Source organism: Mastigoproctus giganteus, chromosome 10 (assembly GCF_048544385.1).
Source record: "Mastigoproctus giganteus isolate SK-2022 chromosome 10, ASM4854438v1, whole genome shotgun sequence".
NCBI classification, from domain to species: domain Eukaryota; kingdom Metazoa; phylum Arthropoda; class Arachnida; order Uropygi; family Thelyphonidae; genus Mastigoproctus; species Mastigoproctus giganteus.
In genome coordinates this window covers 214,610,262-214,635,810 of record NC_143584.1, presented here as the reverse complement: position 1 = coordinate 214,635,810, position 25,549 = coordinate 214,610,262, and the positions used below count along the sequence as shown (strand labels likewise).

General features: G+C 40.2%; 1 protein-coding gene across 4 annotated transcripts in view; it reads left to right on the top strand.

The window, feature by feature from the left end:
• Nucleotides 1-25,549, top strand: part of LOC150079888 (tetraspanin-11-like) — a 78,983-nt gene that overhangs the window by 13,224 nt on the left and 40,210 nt on the right. For 2 of the 4 annotated variants that reach the window (XM_090382333.1, XM_090382330.1), the window contains exon 2: nt 22,462-22,526. The gene's annotated coding sequence lies outside the window, so the exon portion shown is untranslated. Of the gene's footprint in view, nt 1-18,777; nt 18,856-22,461; nt 22,527-23,370; nt 23,461-25,549 lie in introns of those variants that run through there. The other 2 variants (XM_090382331.1, XM_090382332.1) reach the window with 2 other exon arrangements.

The window sequence follows — 25,549 nt, the reverse complement described above, 5'->3', positions numbered from 1 at the left end:
GTCAGCTAATCTGGCGAGAGGTTGGCACAGGATATCACCCCCACAAACATCACTGAAATGAATCGATATGGGGGTCGAGGTGTTCTCGTCTGGGGAGGCGTTATCTTGGATGGACGTACACAACTCCAGATACTAGAAGGCGGTACTATAACAGGTACACGCTACTGTACTGAGGCAATCCTTCCCCATGTGCGTCTGTTCCGAGGTGCCATTGGCCCCGAATTCGTGTTTATGGATGATAACGCCACATCCAATCGCACTGCAGCTGTTGATATGCTTTTAGAAAGTGAGGACATTGTTTGTATGGATTGGCCTGCCCGTTCCATCGATCTAAATCCCATCGAACACATACGGGACGCTCTGGGAAGTGGCCTGGCGGCACGTCCACACCCACCAGAAAATGTTCACCAGCTGAAGATGGCGCTGACAGAGGAATGGACGATGTTACCGCAAGAACTTGTCAATAACATTGTTCTAAGTATGGACAGGTAGTGCAAAGCCTGCATCAACATTAGGGGTGGCCATATCTCCTACTGAGGACCATCTCTTCCCTTTGTTCCATCTTTGGCAGTGATGCAGCTGTATCATGGCAGCCAGTGCTATGTTGCCATTTTTGAATAATATCCCTCTGTATCGTTTTGTTTCCGTTGTTGTGTTGGTGTTATTTCCTTCATCATTTCTGTACCTCACGAGGTTCCTTTGGCATGCTTTTACCATTCCAGGCCACTCCAAAGAATAAACTTAAGGACCAGTCAGGTGAAAACCTGACTGGTCCTTAAGTTTTGCACACCAGTATAGTTTATGAGTCTCTATTTTAACAAGTTTCGCTTTGATTTTCTACAGTAATTCGCTTTTTATTCCATCCCCGAGGAGAGAATCATAAGATGCTTAGATTCTTTAACTGGGTGTATTACCCAAATTTTGAGAAAAGAGAAAGTTATGGAAGTTTAGAAAATCATAAAAAACTTTTTTTCGTGCAGGGGATATGTTTGGCGATGCTACATACTGTATATCTTCATAATGTAATGTATGGTAAGTAATACTGTTCCTTTAAGTGAAGTCTGGCTAGAGCAGTTTACGCTCATATTAAATGGTGTCTCGCTATAGCCCCTAGTTATCCCACGTTTTTCTTTCCCTCAATTAAATCCTTCAGCTTTCTTGCCACTCGTTTTGGCAACCTTCCTTTGCGATACTTCTAAATTGGAACAAATAAATTTGTGACTTCCCATAATGCATTCCTGTCCTCCATATGCATTAACTGTGTGTCCAATTAATAACAGAACTTCAGAAATCCCTCCATCCATTATATTATCCTTCTCATTAAACTGAAGCCCACACTTTCAACTGCCCTCGTGGGTAGCACAGTTGGTAGGGTCGCCGCCCGCCCCACACGGGGTGGAAAAGACGAGTTCGAAACCTGTCAATGACGGGAGTAAATTTTAGGGTTTTTTTTTCACAATGTGACTGAGTTAGTCAGTCTCAGGAAAGGGTATCATGGTTTTTTCTCCCGGAAACTCGGGTTTTTCCTCCAGCAGACAGAGAATCGACTTGAAAACACACGCAAGTTACAGATAATACACACGGAGCAATATGGCCTTAATTGCTGATGCTCCTAAAACGCAATTACAACAACAACACTTTCGACCACAGAAATCTCTTTGGATGCATTTTATGATATTGTAGTCACCACTACCTTGTCAAATATTTGATATAATTTGGTTACTTGGTGAGAAGCAGGTCAAGAATATTATAACCACTTTGACGTGCTGGAATAAGGGACAGGCATCCAGTTGGTTCAAAAATCTAATCCCACTTGGTGCAATACGTAACAATACAATCACACTTCCTTACCTGTTAAAATTTTTTGAAAGGGTTTTATCATACTCTTGGAGGTCGTTTGGCCTGTAAAAGACTCTGACTTTACATCTTTCCTTTACTAGTCATCTCACACCACACAGGTTCAACTTCTACCCGATCTTATCATAGTCTGAGAGCAATTTGATTGCTTTCAGACAGTTTTTGACATGAACAGAGCTTCCCGGTCACGTGATACTTACCACTGTATTACTTTAGGGTAGCGATTCCCAAACTGGGGTCCGCGAAACGACCCTCTGGAACTGCTCAAATTATTCGTTCTATTTATAGCAAATTGATGATAAACAAAGTTATTATTATATATTTATGTAAAAATTAGAATAAAGTTAAGTTGTTTTCAACATAAAACTTTGAATTTTCTTTTCAGAAAACCCAGTGTTCACACACACACACACACACACACACACACACACACACACACACACACACACACACACAGAGAAACCTATATATATTTATATATATATATATATATATACACTGTGCTGCCACTTTATTAGGTACACCCCCTGCTGTGCACACAAATGGTTTGTCCTACAACGTTGCAAATCACATGACCACAGTTGTGGATATAAATCCAACAGAACAACCTTTCTAGTACCAGTTAAGCGTACAAACCGTAGCAAGAATGGGGAAAAGGAGTGATCTAACGGACTTCGAACGTGGCATGGTAGTAGGTGCAAGACGTGCTGGACAAAAGCATCTCTGAAACGGCAGTTCTCCTGAACTTTTCGCTCACCACAGTTTCAAGGGTGTATCGAGAATGGTGCAACGAACATTCAATTTAATCAAACTATACCTAAGGGCTCCCTGAGCCGCAGCTCATCTGCCACTTACATCATAATTGTTACATTTATTACAACCTTAACATTGGTCAATTTTAATTAACAATTACAATAGTCTAATTTGACTAAACAGATCTAAAACAAGATAGAACAACCTTTAGCCTCGTGGCGGGGACGGCGTCTCCGCCCCACCACAAGTTACCGTCCCCACCACGAGGAGGTAGGTTGCCCTATCCAGGAAACCACATTTGACAATCCGTCAAACAAAATAATAATAATAAAATTGATCTAATACTTTATATAAACATACAGCTCAAAATAACTCCTCCATTCTTTTACAACATCACATGAGTCCGATCCCTGTGTACCACAACCTCAGCGTCAACTATAACCGACGACCCCCGGTCACCACCGGGAGAAGCCACACATCCATCTTTAGGAAAACATCTCATGCTGCTTGCATTACATTTCAGTTCGACGTTTTAAAATGTCGACAGCCCGCAGATAATCAGGACACGCCCGATCATTTGCGGCATGTGCAGAGGGCAATTTCCTTTTCAGACAGTTAACACATTGCGGTGTATCCGCATGCTTACTGCAAGACTTAAATGTATGGCCTCTCCCGGCACAGTGACCGCAGAACTCGTCTGCTTTACAGTGCCGGGCCACATGGCCATACGCCATACATTAAAAACATTGCGTTGGATTCCACAGTTCACGGACTCGATGCGAACTCCACTTCAAGAACATTCTAGAACAATTTACCAATTGTCTTCTTATACGTGGGGAAACTTCCACCACAAAATTATATCCTGTAGAGTTTCTTGCTTAGTTCCTTGCCAAAACTTTTATTTCTGAGAGTACTTGATCTTTACTAACACACTCATCAGCCAAGTTCTTTCCCCAAAGTTCATTCTTTAAAATATCTTGACTGACCTCTGGGTCTACGTCAAAAATCACAAATCTCGGCAATCGTCGAAGGGTCTTCTCAACCTCCAACTCGAGATTTTGAACTTCTGGACCGTTTTTGATCTTGTCAACATCGGATTCCGATGCCGCCTCGATAATTACTCGCTTATCTCTTATCGGACGAACCGACACGATCTCGATCTTCACATCTGTTAAAACAGGGGCAACTCGGCCCATTAGCTCAGTCTTAACTTGATCACTTGTCTGGTATTTATCCGATTTCGCCTTCAATATAATAGAATTACTCTTGGACTGTACCTTCTGGGAACCAACGGCTTCTGCATACGTTTTTTTGACTAGATACTTTTTCTTGTCTAAACGTTTCTAACTTTGCCTTTAATATCTGATTCTCAAACATCGAAGTATGTACCACATCCGCCATCTTATCCCAGTACCCCATAACTATATCAACATCTTGGCCAGTTGCTACCGGAACAATTGCAATAAGGAGCCTCAATTTACTTCTCAGGCAACTCAATTCTTCCAATCCAATCAGTTCAGAAGAAAGATCTATATCCTGATCAGTCTGGGACTGCTTCTCTCGAAACTTCCGTCTAGGACTCGCCTTGACCGGAGTTCTCTGAGGTGATTCCTTCGGAATCTCTACCTCAATCTCTTCTTCCAAAATTGCCTCAAGTTCTTCAACAAGAGGCGCTGGAACTTCATTTTTAGCTTTTGGCATTATTATCAGCCAATAATATAATCTAGACAAAATTTAACACACGAAATTTCAAACGAAAGCCTAAATAAGCTCGATCTGCCAGCTGGGGGACAATCACCCCAGCTGCCCAGCCCAGACCACTTGGAGGAGTAGCTTCTTCAAGTAGTTTGCCAGACAGGGATCCAGAAGAACCGCACTTATCACTAGACCAAATCAGCACAATGATAATCAAATCTGACTAACTATCTAACAAAAACACTTGGCACCTGGGCCACCTGGTGCAACGAACAGAAAACATCCTCTCAACGGCACTCCTCTGGATGAAAATCGTTTGTTGATGAGAGAGGTCAGAGGAGGATGGCTAGAATTGTGCAAGCAAACAGACGGGCCACAATGTCGCACATATCACATCAGAATACAACCTTGGTGCGCAGAACAAAATATCGCAACGGACCGCTAGTCGCACTTTGTCGTGAATGGGCTACAACAGCCGACGGCCACACCGCGTACCTTTGTTATCAATGAAGAACAAGAGAGCACGCCTCTTGTCAGCACAGCAACACCAGCACTGTACTATCGAGGATAGGAAAACAGTTGCTTGGTCTGACGAAGTTCCTGGTGCATCATGTTGATGGAAGGCTCAAAATTTGGCGAAAACAACATGAATCCATGGACCCGTCATGTCTGACGACTACTGTGCAAGGTGATGGGGGCAGCGTTATGGTGTGGGGAATATTTTTTTGGCACACGTTGGGTCCATTGATACCCATATTTTCACGTCTGAATGCCACATCGTACCTAAACATCGTTGCTGACCAAGTGCATCCGTTCATGTTGACAGTTTATCTTCAGTCAGATGGTTACTTCCAGCAGGATAATGCACCGATGCACAAAGTCCGAATCACTATGGATTGGTTCCAGGAACATGACAATGGCTTTTCTTTGTTGCAGTGGCCCGCTCAGTCCGCGGATCTCAATGCTATTGAACATCTTTGGGATGAGCTGGAAAGGGCTGTTCGCTGCAGGCCTACCCTCCGTCGAATCTCAAGGAACTGCGTGACACACTCATATCTTCATGGTACTTCATTCCTGCACACCGTTTTCAGCATCTTGTTCAATCCATGCCTAGACGAATTCAGGCTGTTTTGAAGGCTAAAGAAGGCTCAATACACTACTAGGTAGGCGTACTTAATAAAGTGGCAGCACCGTGTATATATAGGAGGGTCCGCGAACTTTTTTTCATTTTTGACGGGGTCCATAGATCTCAGTAGTTTGGAAACCACTGCTCTGGGGCTAATAAAATGTTTGGCTCATATTCTGGAGAGACAAAACACATCAAATTCATTTTTACAATGGATATCTGAGCCATATTCCGCGATTGCATGAACTCGAACCACGGTCAAAGTATACCACTTCACCAGATAGACCACCACCACCACTACTGATGACACCAACAGCATTTGGACAATTGAAACAAAGGAAATCTTAAGGGCACCACCTTTAACGTGCTGATTTTAAAGACCATAGATAGAAATGCAATAATTGCAGGACCAACGAGCATCAGGAAAAACACTTCATGTTTAGGATTTAGTTCATTGGTTGTCACCGATAAAAGCAGGAGTAAAGTTGTCTGTTGTGACCAATGGCGTAACTTTGCCAATGCAGCCAACGCGGTGCATTGGGGCCCACGACCGAAAGGGAGTCCACTGCCCTTCTGCCGGAAAAAGAAAAAAATTTGAGTAAAAATATACGATTTTTAGCTGTTTATGATAAAATTTACTGTCTCAAACAATAATTTTTTTTCACACGAAGCACGTTTATTGTTAGCTAGCTGCACAGCACAAGCGAGACTGCAGTGGACAGATGTGAAGTGAATTTTATGTCAAGCGGCACCAGGGGTTTCCCTCATCTCCGCGAGGGAATAGAGGTGAAATGGTATTAGCATAGCTGCTGCTTCAGGGCAATTTTTAAGGATTTTTTATTTTTACTTTTTTTTTTTCTCCTCCCACCTCCTCCTGCCAGGTAAAGGGAAGAAAAAGTGGGCTAGGCAAGGGAGCCAGCTCAGATAAACTCTGGTTTCTTCAGTCGGTAGAATTTCATTTCTGGGACATTGTCCCGTCTGGGGTTTCTAAAAGTCCAATTTATTTTGTAACCATTCATGGGTTAAGGTCCCGTCCGAGGTTATTTAGTCCGGTCAGTTGGGTGTGCATTTGTGATTTTATTTTGGTCCTTCTGCTATGGGAGCGGGTCCCTGCAGGTTTGATTTGTTCCGGTGATCCTTAGTGCTGCCATGTTTCTTTCAGATTATGGACAACTTTTATGGGTACTTGCGTTCTCTTCATTGTGTTGGTTGAGGCTGGAGGAAAGATCCATCTTCTGCTGAAGAGGTCCTGGGCGAATTTTGTTAGCGCTTTGTAGCTGTCTTCTTCCAGGATGAGGTTTTTCCTGGTTTTGCAGTGTGAATCGAGTTTCAGTGATGAGCCGGCAACGTAGAAAGCCTGAGAACTTCTATCTGAATGCACCGTGTCCAGTGAGCAGGTATGCAAGAGAAAGAATCTCATCGGCAATGAGCTTGCTCAATCCATTCAAAGCCTTAAACACCTCTCAGATTACCTCGCAGATGCCTAGTCCGGAGTGATTTAAAGTAAATAATTTACTTTAAATTTCTCTGATATTTTTATGTGCTCAAATAGAATTAGTTATTTCTGCTCTAAAACTTTTTTCCCACTCATTAATTATTACAGAAAGGTAAATGTATTAATTATGCTAGTCCAATGTAGAAAATATATCATCAGTATTTTAAATGGATTGTTTTTTTTGTAATAATATATTTTATATTTTGCAATTTACACAATAGCGGAAAAAAAAAAAAACCATTTTAGACAAATTAAGCAATTATTAAGTAATAATACTATATATAAACAATAACAAAATAGTAAACTGAAATAAATAATCCTTCATAACACGATTAAATAAAAGGAGAAGACGCCCAGAGTTACATTACTAGCCATTACTTGTAGAATTATTAGCTTTTATAATTACATAGCTATCCGCTAGATGGCGATAACATTTACTACAGCTAAAGTGCAGAGGGTAGAAATATGTTTTCCGTGCAAGGTCAAAACGGTCAGTCGATCAACATCAAGCCGCGGTGCGTGAAAGTTTCCTAGAAAATAACACCATTTCTACCACAGTTAAGCCAGTGGTTTTGCACTCTCACAATAAGATACAAAAATAAAAAAACAACTCACGCAAATAGGCGGTTCGTGAAATTTCAAAATCCTTCGAAATGCTATGAACACTTTATTGGTCGCTATTATTTCTGTAGAAATAAATGTTATAAAAATGAAGCAATAAATGGCATGTTACCAGGGCAGTTCCTAGGGTATGTGGCGCATAGGTGCCAAATGAAATTTGGCGCCCGGGTGTAGCGCACCCCTTTCACAATCTGGACGGCCCGTCCCTGTATGGTACCAATCATATATATAAATATTTTTATTTTTATTATTTTTTTATTTAATACATTAATATGCAAACTAAATAAAATATAATAATTACGATTGATCATACTGATTTCACATTTCGGTAAAGCGTCAAATCATAAAGAACGAAAATTAATCGATAATTCAGAATAAGTGTGTGTGCTTCGAATATATCAGGCTATGATAAATGTTATCGTATATCAGATAAATGTTATCTGTTATAATTATTATTTTATATTATGTTAAGTGTTTTAATATTCATTTTTTTTTTTTAAGTTAAACTTCTTTGAATGTATCAAGAAGTCTGTCTTGTACTGTATGTTCTGAAGTGAATATTTTTGAATTCATTTGTTACTATTGGGTCACTGGCAGTGGTTGTAACCGGTTCTTGAAAAATAACACTTTGTTGCATTTTTATTAAGCACATAACATTAAACATATTATTACATATAAACTATTCTTTCATTAAATACTTAATAAGTAAAAAAAGTTAAAAACAAAATGTTATGAAAAATATTCCATATTATGGAATATTTTTGGTGATTGGTGATTGGTACATTTGGTGATTCTACAGTAATGGATTTTGCATGTAATATCATGATAATGCTACCAGTGAAAAAACAAAGCTTGAGGGAGACTGAAGACTCATATAGAGTCCTTGCTTGTGGGCTGCCATTTCTTCAAAATAAATAAATTTATTTTTATTTTATTTTTTTTTTTTATTATTTTTGTGCTTTTGTATGGGCGGCTCCTAGAACAGAAGTTCATCTCCGCCTCGTTGCTCTGTTCAGTTTTTATACACTCTGTAAGGGTAAGGCCGGTGTGTGTCTTATAAAAATAAATAATATTTTTTTTTTTTTTTTTTTCCAAACCGAATCCACACAGGAATATCCCAGATTGGATGAAGATAGATGAAAAGGAAGGGGAGAGAGGGAAAAAGAAAAAAAAAAAAAAAAAAAGCTTTTCATCCCGCACGGGAGAAAGTGATAGGAAAGAAAAACTGTGTTTGTGAGCTTATGTGTGTGTGTTCTGTAGCGTGATGTTGTGTTTTGGCCTATTGGCTACCTGGAAGGAGTGAGCACCTGGACGGTTCCTCCAGGTACTCGTCCCTAGCAGAAGAAGGGCAAGGCCTCCCCTACTATCTGCACGCCCTCCTCCCTGGGGAAGAGTTCCCAGGGAAGAAAGAAAAACTTGTATAAGATGAAGAGAGGGAAGGAGTAAAGAGGAGAAGGACTGTTCCGGCCCAGGAAAGTCCCAGTCCAGGATGGATAGCTAGAACAACAACGCAAACAAATAAATAAATAAATAAATAAATAATAATAATAAAAAAAAAAAAAAATTAGTGTGAGAGAGGAGCTTTCCTGGTCTGGGGAGCCCCAGCCCAGGTCAGAACGCGAAAAAAAAAAAAAAAAAAAAAAAAAAAGATTTAAATCCCACAACCTGGTCAAGGAAAGGAATAGAGCCAGGATGTCAGCAAGCAGAATGATGTTAAAAGAAGAAAGAAAAACTTGTATAAGATGAAGAGAGGGAAGGAGTAAAGAGGAGAAGGACTGTTCCGGCCCAGGAAAGTCCCAGTCCAGGATGGATAGCTAGAACAACAACGCAAACAAATAAATAAATAAATAATAATAATAATAAAAAAAAAAAAAAAAAAAAAAATTAGTGTGAGAGAGGAGCTTTCCTGGTCTGGGGAGCCCCAGCCCAAGTCAGAACGCGAAAAAAAAAAAAAAAAAAAAAAAGATTTAAATCCCACAACCTGGTCAAGGAAAGGAATAGAGCCAGGATGTCAGCAAGCAGAATGATGTTAAAGGGGAAAAAAATAACAAATAAATAAGAAAGAAAAGAAAGAGGGTTTTTTTTTTTTTTTTTTCAAATTATCCCACACGGGGTGGATAGGAAAAGGCTATCAGGAGAGTGCTAGGGCTACTAGTGCTAGCTGATTATGAGAAGAAGAGAGAGAGAGTAAAAAAAAAAAATAATAAAAATAAATAACTAGTTATTGAATTGCAGAAGCTTCTAGGATGATCCTCCTCCTACGCTTGAATACGTCTGCCGCAAAGTGCTGTAGTGCACCTAAGTTCCTTTTGGAATGGACAAGGAGTTCTACTTGGTCAGGAGAAAATCCCAAAATTGCTGCCTGGAGTTGTTGTCTATGGTCCTCGTAGATAGTGCATTCAAATAGTAGATGTTCCCAACTCTCGACAGACCCACAGAAACAGAGGTCAGTATTTAGCAGACCTAGTTGGTGGAGTTTCTGGTTGAGAGATCCATGTCCAGTGACCAGAAAGGATGTTTCCATGCTGATTGAGAACCACTTGTTGACCGCTTTGCTGGTTGCGAATGTGACATCCGGTATAAATTTTTTCGTAACAATGCCTTTTGTGGTCGTGTCCCATCTTGTCTGCCAGTAATTGATTAGCTCGTTATAGCAACGAGCTCTTTCCTGTTTGGTATCACTGTCCAGGTTGAGTTCAATATCCAGTATTTCAGTTGGGATTCTTTTCTTCAGACGGTAGGCAAGTCCTCTATAGATAAGGAATAGATCCAGGGGGATGTTTCCAGATATTACTTGCAATGCTGCAGTTGACACAGTTCTACAAGCACGATGGGTAGCAAGAATAATGCTTCTCTGGATGGAGTTAAGCTTCTGTTTGATTTTGCAATTGGTCGCTCTGTGAAACCATGCTCCTGCAGCATACGTGGCGATAGGTAAGAAAACAGCTTTATAGTATAACTGTAAGGTACGCTTAGAGAGACCCCAGTCGCTTCGGGAGATTCTGATAATTGAGGCAGAGAATTTTCTGATTTTGGCATATAAATGTTGCAAGTGTGGTAAGAAGGATAGCCGGTGATCAATAACGACCCCAAGGACCCTGGTCTGTGTCACCAGGGGGAGCCGTATTCCATCTATCTTGACCTGAGGGGGCCGCCGAAGATCCAGTTTAGTTTTAAAAATCATCATATTTGTCTTGTGAGGATTGATGTGCAGTTTGTTAATCTTAGCCCAGTTGGTAAGGTTAGTTAGTACTAGGTTAGCAGTATCTTCCAGAGCAAGTCTTGAGTGTCCGGAGACAACAATGGTAAGGTCATCAGCAAATGCAATGACCTTGGTGCGTTCAAATGATCTGCTTAGCCAATCTTGTAAAACTACATTCCAGATCAGGGGGCCTAGGACAGATCCTTGGGGGCAGCCCCTAAAGACTGGTCTGGTGACGTGCTGATGTTTTGTTTTCACCATAACTGACCTTTCAGAAAAGTAGTTTCTAGTTAGCCAGTAGAGTTGTGAGGAGCAGTTGGCTAACCGGAGACGCTCCAGTGCACTCTCCCACCAAACTTTGTCAAATGCACCCTCAAAGTCAACACAAACAGCAAGCTCATACTTTGACTTAGATGTTTCTAGATGAAGAACCAGGTCGAAGAGGGCATCTTCGCAGGAGCGGCCAGGCGTGAAACCGTATTGTGCTGGGGAAATAAGATCTTGTGATTGGAATAAGTTGACAATCCTCAGGGCCATGAGGCGTTCCAGGATTTTGCCTAGGTTGGCCAAAAGAGCAATTGGCCTAAGGGATCTTGGCTCCATTGGTGGCTTGTTTGGTTTAGGTATAAGGCGGAGGAGTGCTTCCTTCCAGTATTTCGGAAATTTTGATTCCAGGAGGCATTTGTTATACAGGAGTAGCAGTAGGCTGGGTCTTAATTTATAAAATCTTTGTATAAACATATACTCAATCAAGTCGGGGCCTGGACATTTTTTGGGATTAATTTTCATCATAGCTGTTTCAAGTTCTTGTGGGGTAAAAGGGTTAGTACTGTTGGATGCTATATAGTTAGCATTGTTTCTTCTGATTGTCATATGTTCTGGCATATCTTCTGATACGTCATCGGGGGGGAAAAGCTTATCTAGTATCTCGTTGACTGAGTCTTCCCAGTTGGTGGTTTCCCTCATAGCAGTGGTAACCGATCCATAGATTTCTGGGACAAAGGTTTTGTCCCTTGTGATTTTGTACAGGAGGCCCCATGGGTTAGTATTACCTGAGTCTCTGACAAATAAATAAGTAAACAAATAAATAAATAGGGAAATACTACACCGTTGTCTCTACAATTGTCCTTCTAGTTTCTAGAAGCCGTCATGGATTAGCGGCGCCATGATCGTTGTTAAGGCCTATATTCCACCTGAGCCTGTTGATCAAACCATGGATTAGCACATTAACTGACTAATCAACACATTGCATAAATCATCTGAGCATATTCTCTGTGGAGATTTTAACATCCCCTCTGCATTCCAACTTATAGCGAAGCTGTCCGTCTTGTGTGAGTCCCTCGGCATGTCACTAGTTAATTACACCCCGAGCCGAGGTGAAAATCTTCTCAATCTCGATCTCTGTTTTTCTGCACTCATCATGTGTGTGTGTGAGAGAAGAAGACTGAAAAAGTAACCCTGAGTAACCCAGAAGTCAAAAAGGCATGGTTACAGGGTGTCTCAAAAATATTGGTACAAACGTTTAGGGGAGGTAGGTAATATCTAAAGGAATGTGAATCGCATACGAACCCATAACGGGAAACGTCACGAGAAAGTAGTAGCAGAAGCACAAGAAGCAGAAATGACACAAGACAGTAATTAGTGGCAAACATTTATTTGACATAATATTAACAATGGAGTACGAGATGGATGCATTTCATGATGTTACAACAGATGCTCGAAGGTTCCACCATGAGACGCGATGCATGCGTCACACCGACGCAGCATGGATTGGCGGACACGGTCGAACACACCTGGAGTTTCTTTGACAGTAGCAGCAGCGCAGACGAGTCAAGCCACGAGATCCATTTCTGTCTACACAGGCGATTCATACACGATAGATTTAAGGGCCCCCCGCAGAAAGAAATCAAGGCTCGATAAATCAGGTGAGCGTGGGGGTCAGGCAACGGGTCCACCACGGCCAATCCATCGACGCCCAAATGGTCACGAACACACCTTCTATAATGGGCAGGCACCCCGTCATGTTGAAACCAAATATTGCGTCTCACATTTGCTGGAACATCGTCAAGTAACCCTGGTAGAACTTGTTCAAGAAAAATCCGATATTTAGCGGAGTTCATGCGGGATGGTAACAGGTATGGGCCAACTAAGCAGTCACCGACCATACCTGCCCACACATTTATTGCGAAGAGATGTTGTGCCGCATGGGGGCGCACACCGTGTGGGCAATCTGCTAATCAATACACTAGGTGCAGGCGCCTCCGTAGCCAGGTGGGAAGGAGCAGCAGTGCATAGCACACGCTTCTTGATTAGACCGGGGTTCGAGCCCGTCACCACCAAATACGGAGGATGCGGAAAGGTCCTTCAGGGAATGACCACCGCATATCCCGGAGCAATATGGCCTTAGTTGCTAATGCTCCTAAAAACCAAAAAAACAACAAAAACACTAGGTGCATGTCTGCCAGCTCACAGTTCGTATATCGATGCATGCTCTTCGTGCGACAACTACTGCTTGAATGAGTAAACCAGAAATTTTCCCTCTCGCGAACTGATGAACAGCGCCGTGTACCGATTTACAGTGACATTTCCGGTTATGGGTTCCTATGAGATTCACATTCCTTTAGATGTTACCTACCTCTCCTAAACGTTCGTACCAATATTTTTGAGACACCCTGTATATAACCAGTACCTCTGAAAGTTCCAGAAATCGATAATAATCCTTTGATTTACCAAGTCCTAACTTCCGTGAATACATTTTGATTGAAAAAAAGATTTTGTCTAAATATCTGAACCCATCCCGATGTCTTCAAGCTGCCTCTGCAATTCCCTGGGACGTGCTGGCACGCTGTGACGTCGATCTTGAGTGTTACCTACTCATTCGCTGGATAAGCTGTATTGAGAACTATGCTATTGCGAAATCATTAAAAATCTCAACCCAATCTAAAAGCTGGTGGAACTCCGACCTTAACAATTTTTTTTACAAGATTTCCTGCCATAGGATATGAAAAGAATCTAATCATGTTAACGACAGGGTCGCCTTCTCAAGTGTAAGAGGGACGCCTCCGTAGCCAGGTGGGCAGGAGCAGCAGTGGTAGCACACGCTTCTTGGTTAGACCGGGGTTCGAGCCCGTGACCACCAAATATGGAGGATGCGGAAAGGTCAGGGAATGACCATCGCAAATCCCCAGAGCAATATGGCCTTAGTTGCTAATGCTCCTAAAAACAAATAACAAAACAAACAAACAGATAACAAACAAGTGTAAGAGGCTTAAATCAACTACTATTCAATAGGTTTAAATCAACAACTCAATAGGATTAAATCAACTACTTTTAAAGCACATCTTAATGCTACACTCCGTAAGGGCAGAGTTTTTTATACGAGCAAGCTTGGCATTGAAAATATGAGTGGCTTCAACCTAAATGCATGGATGGATTACGTATCTAATTTCTCCATTCGGGATTATGCCTCCCAGTCACAACAAATTCCTCTGTTTCATGGACCTACTGGCGCTATTTCGTCAGTAACCGTCACCAGACAACAGCTGATAAACGCTATTAAGTTTGACCTCTTCCACAGTCACTGGCACTGATGGGGTACCACAACTTCTATTAAAATGCTTTGGCCCCTTCATAACTGAATCCGTCAGAGCAATGTTCATCATTCCTAGTAACTGGCTCAATTATTTAATCACTGAAGAGGCCTGATTAATAATCAGGCCTCTTCAGTTAAAACTTCTTCAAAGGATACCTCTTCTTTATGCGACTGACACATTCTCCAGGGCTGGCCATTACAAATACACTACGCAATCAAAGGAAGCTCTACAATAACAAATGTTAATGTCCAATCGTTTGTGAATCGCTTCCCTTTTCACTGTGACTTTCTGTGGTTTTTGAATACGTTTCTCCGTGAGTGGGATATTGTCTTCAAGCATGACGACCAGACAATAACCAGAACAATTAATGCAGCTGTTCTACAAGGTGGAATCCTCTCTGGTCTGTTAATCACAGCTGCAAGTCTCCCATTTATCCATGGACAGCGTGATATCGTATCATAATCTTAAGGAGCTCGACCGTATTGAGCGCAGTTCTTTCTACCTGGACTTCAAGCAATCCCATGGGATGTCCTTGAGGAATGCGATCCCGAACTCGAGATTGACCTGATGACAAGATGGATAGCACTGTTTCTCTCTATGCTGCGACGAAGAAACTAACCATCACAGAGCATTCAAAGGCCTGGTGGAAGCCAAAAGTCTCTGACAGTTTCCACGTTAAACAGAATTTGCACAAAAAGTGGAAAAACTCAGGCTCACCCTCGGACAGAACTGCCTATTCCCGAGCTAGGGCGCTTTTTATTCGGAACAAGAGGGGGGCGATAAAACTTCACCTAGAGGATACCATAAATAAGGGGAAGCCCTCCCATAGAATCCAATCAGAGGTCGCCAATGACTCACTCAATATGAGCAGCTGGCTCGACCATATAACTAGGTTCGCTGCTCAGCCAGAATCCACTACGCCAATGGAATTCCCAGTCATTCCGATTTCGACAGACCCCTTAAATTCAGTTCACCTCACCAAATACCAGCTGATCGACGCAATGAATAGCTTAGCACCTACGGCCGCATCAGGTGCCGATGGAATTCCTCAGTTTATGCTGAAATGCCTCAGTACATTTGTTGTTGATCCCATCCTGTCGTTATTTAACAAGATCCTTAATCAAAATTTTTTTCCTCCTATGTGGCATGTCTATCTAGTAAGACCGCTGCCGAAAACACGCTCTGCTTCTCAGCCCAGTCACTTCCGTCCAATTTCCTCTGCATCATGCCTATTAAAGCTCTTTGAGAAATCTCTTCTAAGAACGTTAACCATCCAAATTATGCCACAACAGCTACCACAGATCCACTATGCTACCCGGTCAAGATCCATTGCTACAAATCTAGTCACCGCCACTACCAAGATCCTCGAGGCATTTGAGCACCGTTCGGAAATCACCGTTACATATATCGACGTCCAGGCAGCATTCGATTCCGTATCCGTTCACGCATTGGCAAGGCTATTACGTGAGTATTACCTCATTGGTGGAGACGTGCTCTGGTTTATTCAGACAATGCTGGAGAACAGGACCATTATTGTTCGCGATGGCAATCTACGCTATACCAGGACTATTACAGCTGGAGTCCCACAAGGCGGTGTCCTGTCCGGAATCTTGTTCTCAGCTGTTCTCGTGCCATTTGTGACAGGCCGAACTGACATCCTCACCTTTGCCGATGACATAAAACTGTTTACTCCCATCAGCCCTGGAGACACTGCTGAATACATCAATACCTTAATCGTTCAGAAAATTCGGAATCTTGAGGCCTTTCCTCTCCGGTTTCGGACTTCAAATCAATCCTGAGAAGTCAAAACAGTTGACTTTCTCTCTCTTTTTTTTTTTTTTTTTTGGTAGTTGTTGGCGCATCGGCTTCTGTGGCCATAATGCACCTCCCAAGGTTTTTGCAGTACTTTGATCCAAGCCCGAGGCGGGATTCGAACCCGCGACCTTTGGGTTGCCAGGCAGGCACTTTATCCACCCGGCTAGCCCGGTCGGCCCTTTCTCTCTCAAACGGAGCCCAACAATAGTACAACCCATTTTAAGAGGATGCGCGATTTCTGCCGTCCAACAACATACAGATCTGGGCGTTCTTTTCGATCAAGAGATCTCCTTTCTACCGCACATAGACCACTTGCAAATAAAGTTCTGTCGATTCCGGTGGATGATTAAACAACAACTAATGCACGTCCATGACCAGGCTGTGGGGTGCAGATTACTAAGACATATGTTTATCCGGTCATACTCCATGGCGCTGAAGTCTGGACTTCAACTGCTACGACCCATCTTAGACGGATTTTCGCGGGGGAATTCTGGCTACTGAAGTGGGCCATATGGAAATTTCGGCTTCCTCCTACACCAAGGACCACCCAGATGGCGGCAGCTCTCAACATCAGACGTCTTCCTGCCATCATTCACGAGAGGAGACTCGTCTTTGCCATCAAAATGATGGTCGGCATTATTTCAGTACCAGATTTCTGGGCTAACTGCGGATGGAGGATCCCGGTCCTAAGCCTTAGGGCTAATCCAATCCTACAGGCCATTCCAAACCGGTTAAAGCTAACTGATCGGTTCCTACCCGTCCAAATGCTGCAAGACATTGGACGGCGACCTCTACAAATTCGCAGTCGACAAGGAATATACGCAGAAAGTACTCGGTCGACTTCCTTCCCAGGACCACGTCAGAGGACATTAGAACCTGTTCCCGGAGACCTATTCATCACTGCCTTAAATCCATCATCCCAGTGTTCAAAGCTTTCAGGAGTCATAATGCTTTTTTTTTTTCTTTTTTTTATGTTGTGTGATTTCTTTTATGTGAACCCCTGGCTTGTAGCCGTGAAGGGAGTTGTATACAGCAATGTGCTTTCTGTATATAATAAAGAGTTCTTCTTCTTCTTCTTCTTCCAACCTGATTAACAGTAAGCTAGCTGACCTTGAAAAACTGCCTGTCTTCATTCGGCCTCTCGATAAATCCAGAGAAGTCGGCACAGGTAGACTTCTCCCTACAGCCAGATCCAACTAATATTCAGATCATCATTGGGGCTAAAGCCATTCCAAATGGTCTTACCCACACAGACCTTGAGATTCTGTTTGACAGCAAGCTCTCCGTCCGTAACCATCAAGATGACCTGCAATTACAGTTTGTGTAGCGTCGTGGATCTGAAAAACATAACTTCATGTTAAGATGTCCCCACAGTAAGATCTTCATTAGTTCCACCGATTATCCAGTAATCCTCTACGGCGACAAAATCTGAGCTTCCTCAAAAGTCGGGCTGCTTAAACGAGCATTTACGAAACTTCGCCTCCCACCCGAACAACGCACCACGCTTATGGCTCATCATCTAAAATAGATTGCCTACAGCTATTTAGCAGAGAAGACTCGTCTTCACAATGAGAATGCTTGTCGGCATCATCTCCGAGCCAAACATCTGGGAGAGTGCTCATGGCGAGTGCCACCACCTGAACTTAGGTTAAAACCTGCACTTATCTGTCACAGCAACAGACTCTGCATAAAGGATAGGTTCATATCTAGACAACGTCTCTCCATCATTCTGGAACAAGACTGTGATCCCAAGAGATTCTCCACTGATAAATAGAATCGTGAATCGATTCTTCACTGTAATCCAATCCAGGAAATCTAGGACCTGATGCAACTGACCGTTGAAACATTTACGTATTTTTTTCATTTGTATAACGTCTCACTTTTCTTGATTTTATATTGAATAACCTTTTAACTTTTACTTTATTTGCATGTTTTGATTATAATCCTTTTTCTATTTATATACCTTGCACTGGCCATCTAACCTTGAAGGGCTTGTACAACGGTATTGTTCATTTTCTCGTTGTACAATAAAGAGTATTTTATTTTTATTTATTAATTAATTTATTTTATTATTATTTTTTTTTACCGGAAGCTTCACCTCTATTACTTCCGTTATTAATATAAATAAGTCGAAGTGACTTCGTCTGACGAATTCCCCAATAGTGGATATATAGAGTAATAACATAAAATTTATAAAAATAATATACACAAAATTATTTCGTAAGCTAAATGTACAGCACATTACACACACTAATTGTCAAAATTATACAGAAAATTTACACGTAAAATGAATTATTAAGTTTACATAAATTGTCTAAGGTGATTAACCTCAAAATAGCAATTTTCTGAATATATTATAACATAGTAATAAACATTGCTTACCTTTTATTGAATAAACTCTTCGAATTAAATGTCTCTTTTCTGGAAACAAACTGTTATTGGGAAAATATAAATTCCATCCTCTTTCCTCAGAACTTCCGATGAAGCAAGCTTGTTAACACTAATATCTATACATGTATCAGCTATGGAGCAAGTGAACAATGCCATTTTGTTGATGACGTCATACCATTTTTCACTTTCCTCTCATAGAATGCGCTGTAAGTCACATTCGAGCACACGAGACAATATTTATCAAAATAATAGCTGATAATTCTTGGGCAAAATAAAGTGAACAGTATTTATTTGTTCTTTCCCAAAGGTAAGTATAAAATTATACCGTATGCATAATTTTGAGGGATGTTTACTAGTAATAAACGTAGCGTAATTATTACTCAAGTTTATGTGCTATTATTACTGATTTTTTTTTTATTCGTATGGTAATTGTGAAGTAGAAAATATATTCAGTAAAAAATAAACAAATATAATTTCAGCTTTGGATAGAGTATATCAGTGTAATAATAAATTGAAAATTATTATAAATATTTCTAATGCGATATTAAGAGTTGCTTTTATGATAACGGAAAGTCTGTTGCACCATCCACTTGTTTTTATAACCAGGAACTTTCCATGATTAAGTCGCCAATTATTTATTCATTCAGACATGCGTGCTTATCATTCGGTGCTAATGTTGACCTTTTTCCACCCTTCTTATTAACGCGTAAAAGGTTTTTCTTATAGCTGTTTGTACAACGTTCAAACCCGGATTTTCATCATTCAAGGCCTTTGAATAAACTAATATTTACATAGATCGCACCAAATATGCGGTAACCGTATATTTCTTTTTTGGCAGTATCACTTCCGGTAAAATCCTATGGCTGGAATGACGCCCAATAGCTACAGGAAACTACTACTACTCTGGAAATATATGATTGGTTTTTTGGTTGTACTAAACGGAACAACTTCGGTTAATGACGCAATTGTTATAATAGACCTAACACATTGCTTAATGATCTGAAATTTGGCCAATAAATTAAAACCTTTTGCAATTGGCATCGACAGATAAGTAAACGGTATGCAAATATAAGTTATCATATGGTATGATCAAAAGTTCCTTGGTATCAGATAAATATAGTAAGCTTTCCTGCGACTTCTTAGTAGATCCAGTGACGAGGAAAACAAGTGATCTTTCCAATTTTCAGAAGGGTGTTATTGTTAGGGCACGTTTAGCAGGAGCCACAATTGAGAAAACAAAGGAAATCACCGGTGTATCGAAAGCAACCATCTCAAAAGGATACAATGAATAGGAGGCGAAAGGAGAGTGTTTCTCTAAAAGGAAGAAATGTGGTAGAAAGTCGGTACTCCAAGAACGACAGCTGTAAAAATTTAAGTTTAAGGAAATTTAAATTTAAAGCGAATTCAGAACAGAAGGTCTAATGTGCAGAAAATGACTGAAAACTTCAGTTTAGGCAAAGAAATGCCCATTTTCCAACCCAACTATGTGGCGGGATTTAAAAAATCGAATGATTCGACTGTTGTGGGGCTGTCCGCCAATGACATGACAGGACTGCGGAACCGTGGAAAAAAGATCATGTGGTCGGACGAGTCCCGATTTACTTTTTTTTTAGGATGAAAATGTAGCGTGAACCTCATGACGTCATGCATCCAGACTGTCTCATGTCCACCACTCAAGAGGCTGAATGTGGTATCATGGTATGGAGTATGTTCTGCTAGTATCGACTAGTTCTGCTTATACTGTTAAAAGTTCATGTTATCTCGAATGTGTATATACATGGAGTAGACAAAATAATGGAAACACCTGTGATAAGAGTTACAGGTAATATGGTGTTGGGCCACCCTTTGTTTTTCAAACAGCTTGTATTCTACTTGAAATATATTCAAATAAATCTTTAGCTGTCCTAAGAGGAATATTCGGCTATTCTACATAGAGGAACTTTTAAAACTTATTGAGTGGTGAAAGTGGTGGAAATTTGCTTCTCACTCTCCTCTCTAAATACGCCCATAGTGGTTCAATTACGTTTAAGTCTGGTGATAGTGCAGCCATAGGAGACACTTAACCCCTATGTCACGCTCCTCAAACCAAGATTGTACGCATCCCGCTGCGTGTATTGGAGCATTATCATCTTGAAACATGGCACTCTTTGTGGGAAACAATGTCTGCACCATGAAATGAACCTGGTCACTCAGAATATCATTGTAATCCGTTTCAGTAATTTGCCACTTCAGGGTGATACCCGAATAGGTTCTAAAGAATACCAAATTATTGCTACCAAAGCCATTCTTGATTCTCCTCTCCTCCGCCATGTTGTTGTACAGTTGGCACAGGACAGTCGGGATGATACGATTCCTTTAGCATTCGACAAACGTTGTTGGAAAAAAGTGCGAATGATGATGATTCGCATGAAAAAATAAATGACGTTTCCAATAATCAAGTGTTCACTTTTGTGCTCTGTATACCAGTTCATCCTCTTTCTAGCGTCACTATCAGTAACGAGTGGCTTGGCAGTAGCGACTCCGCCATAAATTTCAGCTTTAAGAGGTTCTCAATGAACTGTTTTTCTATAAACTGGACTGCCGAGACTCATTAAGTTCTGCTGTTATTTTTGAGGCAGTAATTTTATATTTTCGGGCTACAATCCTTTTCAGTGTCTGGCGGTCTCTTCCAGCTTCGATTTTCTGCCACAATTCGTCCTATCCGATTTTGTTTTTCTATTCTTAGTGAATGCAGACATCACTTTAGATACAGTTGCTCAGGATGCATTACACGAACCAAACAAATCCCCTGCTAAACGTACGCCATCAATTTGACCTCTGTGGAATTCAAACAAGTCGGTCATTTTCTTCACGTACCTATTTATATCTAAATAAACGTCAGCCTTTATCGTCTTTCCTTCGCAGTACTACCTGCAAGGGAAAAAAATCATCACTGCACGTTCGTAAATACGTCATACAGACATTACAAAAACAACTACTTTCATATTAGATATTTACATTATTTTGTCCACCCACTCACTGCATGTGTTAATGCTGCAAAATACAAACTTTTACACTTGGGAAAATAATGAGCTCTAAATAGCTTATACACCTGTTGGGGCTGAATTAAAAACAATAGAGGATGAAACGGATTCTGATGTTACGATACAGGCATACATAAAGTTCTCCATGAAGCGGACAAGCGGCAAAGTGGACACGTGGTAGCTTCTCTTTGATTTATCAATTGATTGAAGGGATAGAGAGGTTCTACTTCCATTATATAGGCAACTATGAAACCGCATTTGGAATCTTCCGTCTACTTATGAAAGCTACACTTGAAAAAGGCATAGAACTTCACGAAAAGATCCAAAGGCAAGCAAAGCCCTGATGAAATTGGGTAAAGGGCGCTGAAAATAACTTAGAGGAATCTAACTGAAGTATTAAGCAAGCTTTAACTAGAGGACATATATATTAAACCATTCGTTTTACAATTTTGGGCAGAACACATAGCTCGAAGACATAATGACAGATGGACTAAGAAAATAACAGAATGGTACCCAAGACGAGCTAGAAGAAAACCTGAAGGACAACAGCAGAGATGAAATTCACGAATTCGTGGGTAGTAAATGGATGGCAGTCGCACAAAATAGAAGGAACTGGAAAGTTGCTGGAGAGGCCTTCATCCTGCAGTGAATTAAAAATGGCTGATGACGATGATTTACAATTTTATTATGTCATAGAATATATTGAATTTTAACGATGGTTAGTTCTTCATGGTTTCTTTGGTTATGTTTTTATGTTTACATTAACAGATTATTAATTCCAAATTGCATATTGGTAAATTTGGTAGTTACATTAAATGTATCTGATATTAATTTAGTCATAAAAATTTAGAAATTGGCTGTTTTTCATTTTAATATTGCTCTGTTTTCAGTGAAATACGTCTTTTATTATATGGTCTTCTTTCATCGGTAGTAAGCCAATACAAGAAAACTCGAAGTAAGTGTTTCGTTTTCTTTTCTTTTGTCCTTTTTTTTTTTAATATTATTTCAATATGTTTAATAAAGAATTAGGAACTTTATAAAGTAAAAATTACTGGCAAATAACAGACAAACTCAAGATACTGAATTTAATAAAATAATGAATATTATTAAATATCCAAAATTTTTAATAACAATACACGAATACTGCTTCCTTTTTCTTGAAAATATAACTGTCTATTGAACACGAATATATTCTTCCTGTTTCAGCATAGTTGAGATAACCGCTTTGGAAAGGGAGGGGGGAGTGCCCACATAGTTGAGAGCTACTGGGGTGTGAACACTCCATCCTGTTTCTTAGGTCGAACGAATTTTATCATCACACCAGACATCAGCTCTCACCGATTGCTCGAATATTTTATTTTTTTCTTGTTTTTTTCTTTCTCCAGTTAATAATGATTGGCGTTTTCCAAACTGCTGACCCCAAAACATAGTTGCCTCCCAGCCAGAACGAACACATGGGCTATAAGTTCCGCCAAGACGATTGTCCGAAGATGAGAAAAAGAAAGAGAGAATATAAATATATAATAATAACAGTTTTAAGAGTTCCCTTAAGATGTCTGCCCTTTAAAATCACCTTCCAATTTCTTCTGCATGTAGTTCGTCTCGCTTCCCAAAACGACACTTATAATATCCGGAATTATTTCGAAATCGTTGTACCACTATCCATAGTCAGATGGAAAACCTAACCCAGAGGTCTTCGAATCAAACAGTTCCCTGTAGTGGCGTTCATATTGCTATAGCAACCGTTGACAACAGAAGTGCGCACGCATATACAGTAGGAGTAACAACAAAGTGACAAACAGGAGTTCACTTGGGCGCGCGCCTTTGTGGATAGGTTCAACCTTTAACCTGACAGGCAGTGTCGTTTGACGAGTCATCAGATAATTCAGGTAGATAACTTTGTTTCTTCTTAAATACTTCCTTATAAATACTTACATACGAGCCGAAATGCTGTAGACCTTTTCAATGTTCTCAGCGTTGCGCGCGTTCCTAAGGGTTAACAACCATAGGGTGTTAGATATGTATGTATGTTTTATTGCCAGAACTGACTATCCTAAAGCGTGTGAGCTATAGAAAGAAATTTAATTTGAAATTCAGTTCAAAGGTTTTGTTTTTAATCTCCCTATCGATTTTCTAATGCTGAATTACAATCTATAATCAGAAGGCATACGGATATATGAAGATTTTCGCATGCATAGGGACTTAACATTTTTTTTTAAGTCCTTTATCATCTTATATGATTAGATAATTCTGAAAAGTTGTTCAGACAAATTGCTCACACCAAAATAAATTGAAATTATGGACAAGATAGTTCTTGTAAAAAAAAATAATAAAATAGCCCATTAATGATGTCTGGATTAATTGTTTACACTTTCACGAAGGTGAAATAAGCCTACAGGTGGCAGTAAACGTTGTATCCTAGCAACAGACATTTATGCATTTTGTCATTGTTGTAAAGACGTATTGTATTCTGTGCACGTGTACTAGCGAGATAATTAGGCTTGGCATTCATTCGACTTTGCTAACACCCACAAGGGACAGAAAGGACATCAGGAGGCTTTTTATCTAATTAAGCGACCTCTGGAAGGCTAATCCAGATGGAACATACTCTGCAATTTTTTTTAACTTTTTGTGATCAAAATAATGTGGATTTTTTTTACTGATGCATGATGATTATAGCTTAATGATCCTAGGAACACTGCTTTAGCCCTTCCTCCATTTAAAATTCCTGGGACCGCCCCTTCTTGCACTGTAAATTTTACTGTTAATATACATTAACCATTATTGATAAAGCGTGAATATCCTCGAGGACTGTTTTTCCTTATGGTTAAAATTACAAGGAAACTAGTGGATTTATTACAGAAGATAATGGATCCTGCCATATTGTTTTCCAAAGTGTGCATACAGAAATCCAACAAACAGATATTCAAGCAATTGCAATTAATGTTTTTTTTAGATTAAAAAATAAAATAAAAAAGGAATTTAAATTTAAAAAATTAAATAATAAAAATGAACTTTCAACTTGAGGATTCAATGCCGACTTATCTAAAAATTTGTGCAAAATCAACCTAATGATCAATCACTAATGATTGATCATTAGGGTGATCATTAAATCAGACCATTAATTCATGCAAATGATCATTATATGATTAATCCAGTTATCCACTTTTACAGACCAGAACAGGATCCTATCATGAACGAAAAGCCAGAGAAAATGCACGATGCATCTCCAACTTACCATAACAATGGAACTCCTACAGCTGTTTAACACACGCAAACATATGTTAAATAGCTGTAATTGCGATTTTCCGATGTGCCATAGAAGAAAATTATGCAATGGTTGCCGAGATGCCTCATGCTCTTAGTTGCCTCGTCCTTTATTTTAAACAACCAGCTGGTATTGCGAATATGGTAATAATAAAATATATATATATATATATATATATATATATATATATTCCAATTCCTCCTGTCTCGGTGGGATTCCAACCCAAGGTCTTCGCCCAAACGGTGCCAGAAGTGTTATCCGCAAAGATCTATTGTTTGCAACATTCAAATTAGTGATGCCTTTACAAACGACAGCAGCTTTCTCACCAGGACTAACTCCTCTGATCCACATAGGATCAGAGATTATATTAATATGGCATACCATCCTCAGTTAGAAAAGGGCTATCCAAACCAAGGACATAAATAATCGAGCTCGTATGTCGCCACAAAAATGTCTCCCTATGTGTGCTGTCTGAGAAAGAGTAAGGATGCCATCAGCATTCAGTTTACTCAATCATTTAAAGCTTTAAACACTTCAGATATCCTCTCAGAATGCCTAGTTTCCAGACACTTCAAAAGTGAAAAAGCTTGCGGAAGTACCCTTTTGTGACCCCAATTAATATTTCTGCTTTTCTCTGCAGCAGTTCTAACATATCCACGTCCCTCTTAGAATGAGTTTGCAAGCCCATATGCAGCCCTCAAGATGGTGCC